This window comes from Macrobrachium rosenbergii, chromosome 33 (assembly GCF_040412425.1).
Source record: "Macrobrachium rosenbergii isolate ZJJX-2024 chromosome 33, ASM4041242v1, whole genome shotgun sequence".
Taxonomy (NCBI): Eukaryota; Metazoa; Arthropoda; class Malacostraca; order Decapoda; family Palaemonidae; genus Macrobrachium; species Macrobrachium rosenbergii.
In genome coordinates, this window is record NC_089773.1 from 9,037,777 (window position 1) to 9,050,834 (window position 13,058).

Genomic DNA, 13,058 nt, shown 5'->3' on the forward strand with positions numbered 1-13,058 from the left:
TAAAAGAGATAAACCTCTGGCAGAAGCAGATACCCACACCGGAGAACGGTGTTCTAGTAATTGAAGGAGAAATTACCTAAAACAGGTTGCACTGATTTTATCGCAGTTATAAATAAACGAGGCCTTCCGAACAGTACCTGACTTCCGTGCGGCATCTGCTAAACTTTCATTAGATGTTTCTCAGACGTAAGAACAATTTAATAATAAAGACAGACTTACATTTTTCCTAAAGCTTAACTGGAGATTCATATTTAACAGCTAATAACTGAAAATGACGAAATGGTTACAAATACTTATGCGAACACTATTATGTCAATGTATATATTATATTTTTCTTAAAGCAATTGCTTTAGTGGCATCAGTGAGTTTCTTGCAGGGATCTTCATGACGTCGGAGTTTTTTCCGGTTCTCGTGCGTCAATCTCTGGTGGAAAATACGCAGAAGACTTCCTTTTTCCATTTACTGATTTTTGTCACGACAGCTGTTTGCGCTAAACAGCGGCATTATTGAGCGACTACTGATATATATATATATATATATATATATATATATATATATATATATATATATTATAAAGAGAGATATTATAAGAGAGAGAGAGAGAGAGAGAGAGAGAGAGAGAGAAGAACATTTACGTTACCAATAACTCTTGATGTGAAATACCTATTATATATATTATATATACATATTCTTTGTTCTTCTCAATTCACGATTAAGACAACCTAACACGACGTTTTACAGAATGGGATGGTTACTTATCTTTCCTTTGTTAGCCCTTAATATGGAGCACTTAACGATTTTAACCCCCAAAAAACAAGTAAAAAATGCGCCGGAGTTTCTTCGGCGCAATTGAGTTTTCTGTACAGAATATAATCAAGGCCACCGAAAACAGATCTATCTTTCGGTGGTCTCGGTATAATGCTGTAAGAGCCACAGCCCATGAAACCTTAACTATGGCCTGGTGTTGCCTGGCCTACATCGTTACCAGACGCACGATTACGGCTAAATTTAACCTTAAATAAAATGAAAACTACTGAGGCTTGAGGGCTGTAATTTGGTATGTCTGATGATTGGAGGGTGGATGATCAACATACCATTTTGCAGCCCTCTAGCCTCAGTAGTTTTTAAGATCTGAGGGCGGACAGAAAAAGTGCGGACGGACAGACAAAGCCGGCACAATAGTTTTTTTTTCAGAAAACGAAAAAAATTTATTGCCAGAATTAGTACAGGCAGGAAAATTTTAAGTCATGACATCATCATGGCGTCGCAATGTGTCCTCAGAGGGAATAAAAGCGACTACAGGAACCTTCCCTAAAACTGGAATATAGAATTTAGGCCACAGACCCAACGCTGGGACGTACGAGGTCATTCAGCGCTGAAAGGAAAATTGAGAGTAGAGGTGGTTTGAAAGGTGTAACAGGAGGAAAACCTCAAAGCAGCTGCACTACGACTCAATTATTAGGAGAGGGTTGAGGAAAGTAAGATGGAAGAAAGAGAATATGAACGGAGGTACAACAAAAGGAATAAAAGTGGTTACAGCTAAGGGGCCATGGAAGGGACGCTGCAAAGAGCCTTAAGTAATGCCTACAGTGCACCGCGTGAGGTAAACTGATTGCACTAACCACCTACGGGGTATAAAATTCAACTGAGTAACTGAAGATTATCAAAACCCACATTGGGAAAAATAATCGTTCGATAAATGGAGAATAATTTCGAAAAATTTGTTATACAATTACGCAAAATTGGCGTAACAAACTGCGTATCCCAACTTCATGATTTGTCTTACTTGCACAAGGAAGAACTTCATTGGCACTTCTTCAGAAGTTCAAGCGTTCATGCAACGCATTACCACCCTACAACATTTCTCCTTGGGTTTTATAACTTACTTACATTTTTTTTTCCATTTATTTATTCATTTATTTTGTACTTTTCTAATGACTGATCATCTCTTTCTGCATTTCCTATTACCTTTTATTGTTACTTTCAAATGAACACCTTAATATTCTTTGGAAGCTTGAAGAATTTCAAGTCAGTGGCCCCTTTAGTGGGATAATTGTTCCATATGAATAAGGTTCATCTCCCGAATAATAATAATAATAATAATAATAATAATAATAATAATAATAATAATAATAATAATAATAATAATAATAATAATAATAATAAACTTGAATTTCAAGTCAATGGCCCCTGAGGTGGGCTTGTTCCAAATGAATAGGGTTCATCTGCTGAATAATAATAATAATAATAATAATAATAATAATAATAATAATAATAATAATAATAATAATAATAATAATAAATCTGCGAAGATTATTAAAGATCATTATTCATTTCTGCTTTGGTTCTGACCCTCAAACTAAAAATTAAAGCAACCTGTTAATCCACATCATCTTCAACAGCGTAGCGAGAAAGAAATTAGGTGAAAATTAAGGGGAAATTGAGGTTAAATTAAGGTTAAATTAGGGAAAATTTTGGTTAATTTAAGGGGAAATTAAGGGGAAATTAAGGTTAAATAAGGGAATGCTAAGATTAATCTAAGGGACAAATAAGGTTAAATTAAGGGAAAATTAAGGTTAATTTAAGGGGAATTTATAGGAAATTACGGAAAATTACAGTTAAATTAAGGGAAAATTAAGGAAAATTTGAGGTTAAATTAAGGGAAAATTAAGGTTAATTTAAGGGAAGATTAAGGTTAATTTAAGGGAAAATTTAAAGGAAATTAAAGGAAAATAAAGGTTATACTAAGAGGAAATTAAGGGAAAATAAAAGTTAAATTAAGGGCTAATTTAAGGAAAATTTAGTGGAAAGTTAAGGTCCAATTAAGGGAAATTTGGGGGGAAAATTAAGGTACACTTATGAAAATCAAGGTGAAATTACGAGAAATTGAAAGGGAAAATTAAGAGAAATGTAATGGAATATTAAGAGAAATTGAAGGAAATATTTAAGGGAAACTTAAAGGAAAATTAAGAGAAACTGAAAGGGGGAAAATTAAGACAAACTGAAATGAAAAATTAAGGTGAAATTACTGGACAATTAAGGGAAAATTAAGATTAAGGGAAAGCTGAGCTATGAGGCTTCAATTTCTTGACAACGGGATCCTTCGTCCTTTTTATTTATTTTTTTTTTGTAATTCTGGCAATTATTATTATTATTATTATTATTATTATTATTATTATTATTATTATTATTATTATTATTATTATTATTATTATTATTATTATTATTATTATCCACTCAATGTAAGCGCTGTCAGATATATCTAGATATACTTTCAATAGTATTTTATTTTTCTTATTATTTATACCTCTCTGTACTACTACGGTATAGTATTATTATTATTATTATTATTATTATTATTATTATTATTATTATTATTATTATTATTATTATTATTATGTAACTGATTAGTGGATGCTGATGTTACCTTCTCCTTGATTCAAATAATAGCAATAAACAAAAGAAGCCAGTATGACAAAATACATGAAAGTTACTGCAACCTAACTACAATATAGAAAGGACCTCTATCGTTAATAAAGACACCTCAAATAAGTGAAAACCATAACGTTATGCTTTTTAGTTTTCCATAAAAGAAAAATATTATAGAGATGGAAAAGTCTGTCCGTCTTTTTCTGTCCGCACTTTTTCTGTCCGCCCTCGTATCTTAAAAACTACTGAGGCTAGAGGGCTGCAAATTGGTACGTTGATCACCCACCCTCCAATCATCAAACATACCAAACTGCAGCCCTCTAGCCTCATTAGTTTCTGTTGTTATTCAAGGTTAAGGTCAGCCAAGATCGTCCGTCTGGCACCGGTATAGGTGCCAACAACACAGGCCACCACCGAGCAGCGGCTGAAAGTTTCACGGGCTGCAGATGAGAGTTTCATGGGCCGTGGCTCAGAGTTTCATACAGCACTGTATACGCTGTACAGAAAACTCGATTGCTCAGAAGAAAATTCGACGCATCGTTTACTTGTCAATTCAAAAACAACAAATCATTCGACAGATTTTGTAATCGGAAACGAATCTGAATTTCAGACGTCACTATAAATGTGGCAGTACCAAGGGACACCAGAGTAGATGAGAAAGAAAGAGAGAAAATTGACAAGTATCAAGACCTGAAAATCGAAATAAGAAGGACAATGAATATGAAAGTGGAAATTGTACCCACAATCACAGGAACACTAGGCACGATCCCAAGATCCCTGGAAAGGAATCTGGAAAAACTAGATGCCCAAGTAGCTCCAGGACTCGTGCAGAAGATAGAATGACTGTGATATACATCCCCCACCCCCCAAAAGAAACAATAATACTGGGAGTAAATTACGGTTATTATTATTATTATTATTATTATTATTATTATTATTATTATTATTATTATTCAGAAGATGAACCCTATTCACACAGAACAAGCCCACCACAGGGCCACTGACTGAAAGTCAAGCTTCCGAAAAATATGGCATCAAGGGAAATACAGAAATAAAAGAACAATTATCTAAAAAGAAAAAAGTAAATTAACAAATAATAAATAAACAGATACAAATGTAATTAAGTTATTCAAATACAGGGCGAACTGTATTAAGGAAGAAAACAGTAAGCAGTAAAACAGTATGAAATAATAATGGTTTAGCCTTCATAGAAGTTTAAATAATACTCAATAATGACCTCACAGAAGATTTTTACTTTTCTGTAAAACTATTTTTCTGTCCGCCCTCAGATCTTATAAACTACTGAGGCTAGAGGGCTGCAAATTGGTATGCTGATCATCCACCCTCCAATCATCAAGCATACCAAATTGCAGCCCTCTAGCCTCGGTAGTTTTTATTTTATTTAAGGTTAAAGTTAGCCATGATCGTGCGTCTGGCACCGCTATAGATGCCAACAACACAGGCCACAACGGGGCCGTGGCTGAAAGCTTCATGGGCAGCGGCTGAGAGTTCATGGGTAGTAGCTGAGATTTTCATACAGAATTATACACTGTACAGAAAACTCGATTGCGCCGAAGAAACTTCGGCGCATTTTTTTTTTCTTTTCTTTTTTATTTATTAGATTACTGGTTGACGTATAATACTTTCCTGTGAAAAGAGAATTGGCAATCGGGTTGACGTACTTCCCGTCAGTGCACCTCATGCGCACCTCGTGTGGTGCACTGTGGGCATTACCTAAGGTTCTTTGCAGCGTGCCTTCGGCTCCTAGCTGCAAACCCCTCTCGGTCCTTTTACTGTACCTCCTTTCATATTCTCTTTCTTCCATCTTACTTTCCTCCTCCATCCCCAACAACTGATCCATAGTGCAACTGCTTTGAGGTTTTCCTCCTGTTAAACCTTTCACTCCTTTTCGCTGCCAATTTCCCTTTCAGCGCTGAATGACCCCACAGGTCCCAGCGCTTGGCCTCTGGCCTAAATCCTGTTTTCTAACTTTCCATCTTATCAACTTTCACTGGTTCACCTTCTTTGTCTCCATTTAGCCACATATAACCTTTCTCTCGTTGGCATTTACCTCCAACTTTCTCTCTTGCAAGGACTTTCACTCTTGTAATATTTTCTACCGCAAGTCTTCACTGTTCTGAGTTCAGTTCACTGGAAGGAAAGGTCACTCTGGTGACAGTGTTGACCGCGGGGGATATTCACTGCATAACATTTCACCGCAAAAGAATCTGATGAAATTCTGTACAGCCGCTACACTGTATAATCAAGGCCACCGAAAATAGATCTATCTTTCGGTGGTCTCGGTGTAATGGCGTGTGAGCCGCGGCCCATGAAACTTTAACAACGGCACGGTGGTGGCCTATCCCATAGCGTTGCCAGAAGCATGATTATGGCTAACTTTAATCTTAAATAAAATAAAAACTGCTAGGGCTAGAGGGCTGCCATTTGGTATTTTTAATGATCGGAGGGTGGATGATCAACATACCAATTTGCAGCCCTCTAGCCTCAGTGGTTTTTAAGATTGAGGGCGGACAGAAATAGTGGGGATCGAAAAAAGTAAGGACAGAATAAAGTGCGGACGGACAGACAAAGCCGGCACAATAGTTTTCTTTTACAGAAAACTAAAATGTTTAAAAGCATTTACATTTATATCCATTCATAAAAAATGGAAATTTTAATAGTGATATTAAGTGATTTTTTAAAATATAAAAAATTAAAAACTAATAATAAGTGCCAATCCTCTCAAGTACGTACTAAGTACGTTATCGTTATGCTCATTATGTAAAATACCTGTTCAGGTTAATTAATGCTTTCTGGATGCAAAAAAAAAAAATCAAGCAAAGCTAATTTCGATCCTTTATCTTGGCCAAAGGTTATATAATAAATTAAAGTAATTCTGAAGGTCTTCATATAATAATAAATGAAAGTAATTTTAGAGGTCTTCATATTATAATAAATGAAACTAATTCGGAAGGAATCCATATTCTAACAAATAAAACGAATTTTAAAGGTCCTCGTATTTTAACAAATGAAACAGGTTTAAATGTCTTCATAATATAATTAATAAAACCAATTTTGAAGGTCTTCATATTATAATCAATGAAACTAATTATGAGGGTTTATGTATTGTAATAAAAGAAACTAAATATACATACATCTATATACATATATATATATATATATATATATATATATATATATATATATATATATGTATATATTATATATAATATAGATATCTATATTATTCACTACTCCAGTATGTCTTGAAATATGGTATATAATCTCAATATCCTGGCTACTATCAACTAATTACTTATGAACTTATTCATTTTTTATTTTGAATTTTAAACAGACAGTAATTACACTCAGTGAGTATTCTAACACGATAAAATGAAATGAAGTATTTAATTTTAATATTCTGGCTCCCATTAGCTAATTATTTTGACCCTTACTATCTAGTTTTCTGTAAAAGAAAACTATTGTGCCGGCTTTGTCTGTCCGCCCCCAGATCTTAAAAACCACTGAGGCTAGAGGGCTGCAAATTGGTATGTTGATCATCCACTCTCCAATCACCAAACATGCCAAATTGCAGCCCTCTAGCCTCAGTAGTTTTCATTTTATTCAAGGTTAAAGTTAGCCATCATCGTGCTTCTGGCAACGATATAGGATAGGCCACCACCGTGCCGTGGTTAAAGTTTCATGGGACGCGGCTCATAAGCATTACACCAAGACCACCGAAAGGTAGATCTATTTTCGGTGGACTTGATTATGCGCTGTACGGAAAACTCAATTGCCCCGAAGAAATTTCGGCGCATTTTTTACTTATTATCTTAAAAATACTCATTACGGGAGAATATATATAATTTTTTGTACGCGGGTAAATTCTACTGTTCATTTTACACTTGTTAATTTTGTTATCAAACTTTTTTTCCAACGCTGCAATAAATCAAAACTATTCAGCTTTGGAATGACAAGAGATTTACCGCTAAGAGCAAAATACAGTTTGTTTTATGCAGTAGGATATGTACATGTATGTATATATATACATAAATATGTATACATACATACATACATACATACATACATACATACATACATACATATATATATATATATATATATATATATATATATATATATATATATATATATATATATATATATATATATATATATATATATATATATATATATATATATATATATATATATATATATATATATATATATATATATATATATATATATATATATATATATATATATATATATATATATATATAACACTGGTATGTTAGGCGGAGGCCTGCTCGGGAAAACCTCAGGTACAGAAGTACTCAGGTTCCAACTTCTCTAATGACCCTGGTAGGTCAATTGGTAACGCCCTGGCCTGTCACTCGGGAGACCGAAGTTCGTTCCCGATGCCAGTCAGAAATCCATTTCTGTGGGACGTGTGCTCATATGTTGATTTTAAATCTAGAAGCATTAAGTAAATAAATACAGAACCATTAAGTAAACAAAAAACAGAACCATTAAGTAAACAAACACAGAACCATTAAGTAAATAAAGAAAACATCTAAGAATAAAGGATATTTCATTGATTCACTCAATGCTTCTGCATTTATTTCGGTGACGGTGTCTTCCAAGAATTTTTTTTCTGGATATTCATAAAATAATAACTTCGATTAAGTCGTTTTAATTAAAAACTGCATATCCTTATTTGTCGTATGTTGAGAGTTTCTCATCTTTTCCAAATGGGGACTACTAATACTACTACTACTCCTACTATTATTATTATTATTATTATTATTATTATTATTATTATTATTATTATTATTATTATTATTATTATATTTAGTAGACGAACCCCATTCATATGGAACAAGCCCACCAAAGGGGCCACTGACTTGAAATTCAGGCTTCCAAAGAATATTAAGGTTCCTTTGGAAGAAGTAACAGGAAATAGAGAAAGAAGAGATCAATTATTAGAAAAGGAAAAATAACTTAACAAACTAAATGAGTACATAAAAATGTAAGTAAATTATTAATTTTTCCACGGGAATTAGGATTCAAGAGAAACGACTGACATGAACTAGTATTTGCAAATTTGAATTTTTAAAATTCAAATTAGCAAAATCGTTTTCAAATGCTTATCAATAACTATCTGTCAGCATTTTTTAAGCAGGGACCAAACTGTCATGAACTAGTATTTGCAAATTTGAATTTTTAAATTTCAAGTTACCAAAATCGTTTTCAAATGTTTATCAATAAATATGTCAGCATTTTTTAAGCAGGGACCAAACTGTCATGAACTAGTATTTGAAAATATGAACTTTTAAATTTCAAGTTACCAAAATCGTTTTCAAATGTTTATCAATAAATATCTGTCAGCAATTTTTAAGTAGGGGCCAAACTATCATGAACTAGTATTTGAAAATTTGAACTTTTAAATTTCAAGTTACCAAAATCGTTTTCAAATGTTTATCAATAAATATCTGTCAACAATTTTTAAGTAGGGGCCAAACTGTCATGAACTAGTATTTGAAAATTTGAATTTTTAAAATTCAAGTTACCAAAATCGCTTTCAAATGTTTATCAATAAATATCTGTCAGCAATTTTTAAGTAGGGGCAAACTGTCGTGGACTAGTATTTGAAAATTCGAATTTTTAAAATTCAAGTTACCAAAATCGTTTTCAAATGTTTATCCATAAATATCCGTCAGCATTTTTTAAGTAGGGGCCAAACTGTCATGAACTAGTATTTGCAAATTTGAATCTTTAAAATTCAAGTTGGCAAAATCGTTTTCAAATGCTTATCAATAAATATCTGTCAGCATCTTTTAAGCAGGGGCCAAACTGTCATGAACTAGTATTTGCAAATTTGAATCTTTAAAATTCAAGTTGGCAAAATCGTTTTCAAATGCTTATCAATAAATATCTGTCAGCATCTTTTAAGCAGGGGCCAAACTGTCATGAACTAGTATTTGCAAATTTGAATCTTTAAAATTCAAGTTGGCAAAATCGTTTTCAAATGTTTATCAATAAATATCCGTCAGCATTTTTTAAGCAGGGGCCAAACTGTCATGAACTAGTATTTGCAAATTTGAATCTTTAAAATTCAAGTTGGCAAAATCGTTTTCAAATGCTTATCAATAAATATCTGTCAGCATCTTTTAAGCAGGGGCCAAACTGTCATGAACTAGTATTTGGAAATTCGAATTTTTAACATTCAAGTTAGCAAATCCGTTTTCAAATGCTTATCAATAAATATCTGTCAGCAATTTTTAAGTAGGGGCCAAACTGTCATGAACTAGTATTTGGTAATAAGAATTTTTAAAATTCAAGTTAGCAAAATCGTTTTCAAATGTTTATCAATAAATATTCGCCAGCATTTTTTAAGCAGGGGCCAAACTGTCATGAACTAGTATTTGCAAATTTGAATTTTTGAAATTCAGGTTACCAAAATCGTTTTCAAATGTTTATCAATAAATATGTCAGCATTTTTTAAGCAGGGGCCAAACTGTCAGGAACTAATATTTGAAATTTTGAATGATTAAATTTCAAGTTACCAAAATCGTTTGGAAATGCTTATCAATAAATATCTGTCAGCAATTTTTAAGTAGGGGCCAAACTGTCAGGAACTAGTACTTGAAAATTTGAACTTTTAAATTTCAAGTTACCAAAATCGTTTTCAAATGTTTATCAATAAATATGTCAGCATTTTTTAAGCAGGGGCCAAACTGTCAGGAACTAATATATGAAATTTTGAATGATTAAATTTCAAGTTAGCAAAATCGTTTTCAAATGTTTATCAATAAATATCTATCAGCAATTTTTAAACAGGGGCCAAACTACCATGCATTAATGTTAGCTGATATAAATTTTAAAAATTCAAGTGATCAAAATCGTTTTCAAATGCTTATCAGTAAATATCTGTCAACAATATTTAAGTAGGGGCCAATTACCTGTTGGGTCGTCGAGAACTTAGGAGAAGGAAATTGGGGGTGGGGGTGGGGGGGTAGGACCCCATAGTTATTTAGGTGCATATGGATTATCTGATCTGGCGTCGCATATATATACAAACACACACACACCTTCCTCCTTCCTTCCTTCTTCTTCTTCTTCTTCTTCTTCTGTCGGACAGCAATGACTTCATCTCTCACCCCGTATATACATTTTTATGAGCCTTTTCACGCTTCCATTGCTTCTTTTATCCCGCCAGAAGTTCAGTAACTCGTTCTTTTAAGACGATGCTGATGCAGCCTCCCTTCTAAGGGCCTGTTCCCTCGTAAGGGCCGTAATCGCGCACAAAAGGACGTGACAGCCGCCTCTAGGGAGTTATTCTGACAGTTTAGGGGCGGCGAGGGGGGGAAGCCGTGCCCCCTGGGGAAGGGGGCGCGGGGGGGGGGACCAGGCAGCTAGCGGCGTCTTCTTCTTCTTCTTCTTCTTCCTCTTCATCCACTGAAGAAGATCAGAGGAGGACGGCTAGACACAGAGAGGGGAGGATGGAGATCGAGAGAGACGGGTGGGTATGGCGTGCCCGCCCCCACTCCAACCCACCCACCCACCTCCAGGGGGGGGACGGTAATATTAGCCTAATGGATAAAACATTGCAGTTTATGATCATAAATAAAGCGGGGGCCTTTTCCAAGAACAAAGTCTCTCGTCTTGAAAAACGAGATGTTCACTTAGGGGATATTAGCCGGTTATTTCACACTTGCCCGGTCAAAGCTTTTCGGCTCGGCGCCAGGACCAGGGTGCGATCGTGGCTGCTTTGTTTTCCCGTGCTTACTGCATCATCAACAAGAGCCGAAGCTCTCTCTCTCTCTCTCTCTCTCTCTCTCTCTCTCTCTCTCTCTCTCTCTCTCTCACACACACAAACACACACACACACACAGAAAGTAAACTGCTGACGATGACACCTGCTCAAAAGTCACTTACTGCAACGTTTCTCTCTCTCTCTCTCTCTCTCTCTCTCTCTCTCTCTCTCTCTCTCTCTCTCTCTCTCTCTCTCTCCCAATGAGCGAAATTATCGGGAGCGAGATATCTCTCACCGTCGAAGGGTACCGTGCGTGTAATCGGTTTTGGAATATTATTATTATTATTATTATTATTATTATTATTATTATTATTATTATTATTATTATTATTATTATTATTATTATTCAGAAGGTGAAACTTATTTATATGGAACAATCCCACAAAAGGGGCCACTGGCTTGGAATTCAAACTTCCAACGAAATTGAACGAATGGTCTAGATTATTATTATTACTATTATTATTATTATTATTATTATTATTATTATTATTATTATTATTATTATTATTATTATTATTATTATTATTATTATTATTATTATTATTACTCAGAAGATGAAGAACCTATTCATATGCATTATTATTATTATTATTATTATTATTATTATTATTATTATTATTATTATTATTCAGAAGATGAAGAACCCTATTCATTTGGAACAAGCACACCACAGGGGCCACTGACTTGAAATTCAAGAACCTTCCAAAGAATATTAAAGTGTTCTTCATTCGAAAGAAGTAACAGAAGGGAAAGAAAAATACAGAAAGATGAGATCAGTTATTAGGAAAACAGACACATCAACAAATTACTAAATAAATAAACAAAAACGCAAGCTAATTATTAAAAAACACAAGTAGAATCGTATTAGGGTTGTAATGCGCTGCCTCTTCGCTTGAACCATCAAAGTTCTAATTGCAAAACATCGATGACGAGTATTTTTTTTATTTTTGATAAATTCTCAAAAACTGATGCTTTCGCTTCAACACAAGGTCATTTGCAAACACCTGACAAAGGCAATGTGGCAACTCTGTACCTCCGGGGAATTCTTCAGTTTCGCGAAAATACAGAAAATGCTGAAAGGTTGAAATCTCTTAGGGATTTCATTCATTCGTCGCAAGGGCGAGATGTTAATAAGTTAAATCAATTAATTTTTCTGTCTTTCTCAATTTCAAGTCAGTGGCCCCATTTGTGGCCTTGTTCCATATGAATAGGTTTCATCTTCTGAATAATAATAATAATAATAATAATAATAATAATAATAATAATAATAATAATAATAATAATAATAATTTAAACCATTTCTACTATTTTCTTTAACGTCTTTCAAATGAACACCACATTCTTTGGAAGCTAAGCTGGGATAGAGAGAGAGAGAGAGAGAGAGAGAGAGAGAGAGAGAGAGAGAGAGAGAGAGAGAGAGAGAGAGAGAGAGAGAGAGAGAAGGTTGCATGGCGCTTGGAAACTGGGTACGGAAGATGTTGTACACAACGAGGCACACTCATTTAGTTTTCCTTTCTTTCCTAATATTGTTTGATGTTTCTCCTCTTGGTAGACTTGTACCAAAATATTATTCTATAAACACTTAATCCTCTGTTCTTGAACTTTCTATGTTTTTCTATAACAACTTTGAATCTGAAGGTATATTGTTTCTACAAGAACATCTTTTTCCTTTTTCGTCTCGTTATTTTCCTTATTAGTCAATTTCTCTCTCTTTTTTTCACGGGTGGGTCATAATTATTCACGTGAAAAGTCAAGTCTAGAGTTAGCGAACAAATATGTATATACAACTACTGACTTTCTTGATATC